Source organism: Schistocerca piceifrons, chromosome X (genome assembly GCF_021461385.2).
Source record: "Schistocerca piceifrons isolate TAMUIC-IGC-003096 chromosome X, iqSchPice1.1, whole genome shotgun sequence".
Taxonomy (NCBI): domain Eukaryota; kingdom Metazoa; phylum Arthropoda; class Insecta; order Orthoptera; family Acrididae; genus Schistocerca; species Schistocerca piceifrons.
The window spans coordinates 648,724,427-648,728,764 of NC_060149.1; the positions used below are offsets into that span (position 1 = coordinate 648,724,427).

At 41.2% G+C, this 4,338-nt stretch overlaps 1 pseudogene; it reads left to right on the top strand.

Annotated features, from left to right (window-relative positions):
- Nucleotides 1–585: 585 nt before the first annotated feature.
- Nucleotides 586–702, top strand: LOC124723300 (annotated as a pseudogene).
- Nucleotides 703–4,338: the final 3,636 nt, after the last annotated feature.

A 4,338-nucleotide genomic window follows, 5' to 3' on the forward strand; every position in this document is an offset into this window, starting at 1 on the left:
TAATGAGGATGAAATATCGCCCAATTTGACCTTAATATTCACACAGTCACTATTCTAAAAGCTACTCGTACGACAAAGCAGGTTCTCTAGTGTGGAGTGTTGGGTGCAAAGTAGATTATTACTTATTATCCACATGTAGTTGCTGGAAGCCACCTTACAGTTATTCAAACACACGTCTACACTGAAATCTCTTAACTTTTTATGATACATAACACAATTGGGATGTCTTTGAAACAAAGTCTTTAAAATTACATGAAATCATAGGTAATCTTATAGGAAAAGGCATTTAAATGTAATTCTTTAACTCTATTCGTTAAATCATCAATATAAATTTCATCCTGTTTGTACCTTGCACTAAAATTTAGCTCTTCTTGATACAAGATCTTTTTCTCTCATTCCTTTGGCGATTTTCTTTCAGTAGAAAGATGACCAGACATATAGGACGGTTGTCTAGGAAACAAAGAACGAACAGCAACCGGCGTAAACTTGACAATTGTCCTATGAAGTGTTATCTGCTCTCTTCGTTTTATCCTCAGTGCCTATGTTCTTCTACAGTGCGAAATACAGCACTAGTCCCAGGTGTGAGCCAACGGCCTTGTCGCAGTGGTACACCGGTTCCCATCAGATCACCGAAGTTAAGCGCTTTCGGGCTGGGCTAGTACTTGGATGGGTGACCATCCGATCTGCCTAGCGCTGTTGGCAAGCGGGGTGCACTCAGCCCTTGAGAGGCAAACTGAGGAGCTACTTGATTGAGAAGTAGCGGCTCCGGTCTCGTAAACTGACATACGACCGGGAGAGCGGTGTGCTGACCTCATGCCCCTCCATATAAGCATCCAGTGACGCCTGTGGGCTGAGGATGACACGGCTGCCGGTCGGTACCGTTGGGCCTTCCAAGGCCTGTTCAGACGGAGTTTAGCTAGTCCCAGGTGTTAAATTTGCAAGAGGAACTCCTCGCAACCCCTCAGTCTGCATGTTTTGGAAATGGAAATATTGAAATATTTCTTTCCTTCTATAATGTATAGTAAAACCTGCTACGCAGCATGTACGTCCCGTTTCAAACGCCTAGGACAACTAATACATTGATATATCCTTTTCGACAGCAAGAAAAACATGTTGGACACAGTTAAGGAAAAACTGCTTGTGCTGACTGTGCTTACGTACCTAAAATCTCCCTCATTTTATCGACTGTTTCCTAATATGAAGACACAAAAATCTTAAAACGAATGGAATTCGTTCGTTAAAAGCTTACACAAATACACCACTAACAGCAAATCTTTCGAAATCACAGCTGTCTGCACAAAAGTACCAATGGGAGAAACGTCAGCATTATTAAAGAACAACAGCAAAAACAAGGGAACATAACAGATGCATATGTGGAAGAACTTTCAGGCTGATGTACTAAATAGCTTACTAATTAGAATGCAGAGTACTGTGGCACCAAACTCTAAAATCGGGAAAATTTTGTACTTACGTACAAAAGCATACTTTTCCAATGTTCTGTGTTTTATAGAGTGCCGAGAGCCAATATATCATTTTACATTCTCTTTCTGTAAATGCATATTAATAAACACGCTGGTTCATTCCTTTATTCTTTTTTTCCTCAGGCTCCATTCAGGATGATTTGTTCGTGACGGAGAATGGAAGACAACAGCAATGACGTGAGTACTATTTAAATTAATACTGTTGAGTTAGGAAATGGTTGCGGACTATACGTAATTGAAAGGAACTTAATGCTAGTTGGTTCTACCAACAATAACTCCAGTGCTTCCACTTTCGCTGTCCTTCGACGACCGGTGTGAGAGCAGCAGGACGACCTTCTGTGATGGAACAGCTACAATGCGGGAGCTTCATTAGGAAAAAAAATTGTTCAGATAGCGGGGCAGTGGTCTTATTTTATGTTTTCCATAGTTTTCGTAAATGATTTCAGGAGCGTTCCGTATTCTGCTTTAACCTTGTTAGTATTCACAAACCAACGTACGGAAAATGACAGTGACATACTGCCAATATTAATAATTTACACGATGTTCCAGTCATGTATGAGAGAGGGAAATATACTGTCTATAAATTTCTGAAGGATTTTAACTGCTGTCATCCCTAATGCAAGTCCAAGGGCTTGGCGGAGGGAACTTCCAAAAGCACATGTACCTCGCATTAAGGCGTGTGTCCATAAGCACGAAACTTCCGCAAGTAAATTCTCCAAGTACTCGTATTTACAGACGTGTTTACATTAGAACAAACACTTGCACAAATTTACTTCTGCAAGTTGGCCGGCCGCGGTGGCCGTGCGGTTCTAGGCGCTGCAGTCCGGAACCGTGGGGCTGCTACGGTCGCAGGATCGAATCTTGCCTCTGGCATGGATGTGTATGATGTCCTTAGGTTAGTTAGGTTTAAGTAGTTCTAAGTTCTCGGGGACTGATGACCTAAGATGTTAAGTCCCATAGTGCTCAGAGCCAACTTCTGCAAGTTGAATGGGCAAGCCAACTTCAGGAACTTGCTGCAAGAACTTGCAGACGTGTTTCCATTAGAATAGCGTCGCGGGACAGGAAAGTGGAAGTTTACAATGTCGTGCTTTAAAATCTGATCAACTCCTGCTATTGTTACATTATTACTGTTATTTTCTTGTCGAATGGGCCGATTGAGGATCGTGTGCCAGTTTCAATTTCTCATTCCGATACTCTTTCATCTGTTCACTAAGTTTCTTCTTCCTGTCTTCTGTCCAGTTCAGAACAACTTTTATTCACTCTCTTACCCTGGAATCTTTCAATATTCAGTACTTTTTCCCTAAACACTACTGTCAGGCATTTCTTCTGTTTTTATGTTATTATTTTCTAAATGGATTAAACTTGTTTTTGACTGTTTGATCCACAAATATTTTAAGATCATTTTGATTAATCCACTCTCCTGTATTCGATATAAATGTCCAAAAAAGAAAAGTATACTTTATTCATTGCTTCTGGTATTATCTTCCCTATGTTTCAACGCAGTTCATCATTATTATGTAATTTCCAACTTACTATAATTTTCCACGGTCCTGATATTTTCCTAATAATTCGCCTGTCTAGTATTTCTAATTTAACTACATTATAGTTTAATTCTAGACATTCGGTTGCATATGCTGTATTTTAATGCCATGTTTTTGCATTTTTACACGGGGATTTTTTATTGTAATACCTTTTATTACACGCGCAAACGAAGTTGACACTCGGTGCGGTGGCTGATGGGAGCGACCGTAAAGGCATTTCCCATTTACAGTCACTCGCATCAGCCACCGCGCCGAGTGTCAACTTTTGTTTGCGCGAGTGACAGGTATACCATACACCCCTCCCATTTTATGTATCCGTTCCTCTACAGCAGCGTCCTCCAAATCATTTTCTTGGTTTATCTAATCAAGAAATTTAATTCTTTAACCTTTACAATTTGACCAATTTCTATTTTCAGAAATTTCGGTGCACTTTTAATGTTCGCAGATTTTTTTTTTTCTATAGGAATTCTTCAGCCTGTCGTACTGGGTATTTGGTCTAAAGGACTCAGTTGTATTACAGCAGATGTCACATTTTCAGAAAGTATAGGGAAGTTATCTGCGAACGCGAGACAGTCTATTCCAATATTTTTATATACGTGTGGTGTCTTTTCTTTCGGACATGTCCGACAGAACAGACACCATTCTTGATCCCACAGCCACACATATACATGATGAAATGAAATAAATACTGACATCGGCAGGAACCGGCCACTGAAATGGTATCTGTTCCGTGGGACATGTCCAAAGAAACGACTCAACACGTGTATAAATACATTATCTGATCAAAAGTATCCGGACACCCCCAAAAACATACGTTTTTCATATTAGGTGCATTGTGCTGCCACATACTGTCAGGTACTCCGTATCGGCGACCTCAATAGTCGTTAGACATCGTGAGAGAGCAGAATGGGGCGCTCCGCGGCACTCACGAACTTCGAATGTGGTCAGGTGACTGGGTGTCACTTGTGCCATACATCCGTACGCGACATTTCCACACTCCTAAACAACTGTATCCGATGTGGCAGTGAAGTGGAAACGTGAAAGGACACGTGCAGAATAAAAGTGAACAGGCCAACCTTGTCACTAGTAGAGCAACCTTCGTGTCAGCGCACTCTGCACTGTTGCCAAATGTTTTCAAGATGGCGGCGATGACGTCATCCAAGATGGCCGATTTTGGCGGGAAAATAGGCCAATTGTGCTATGTCCACTAACCTAACCTCCAGAAAAAATGGCAGGAATTTTGAATTTTGGCGGGAAAATAGACCAATTGGGCTACGTCCACTAACCTAACCTAATCCCCGCCCCTCCATAAAATC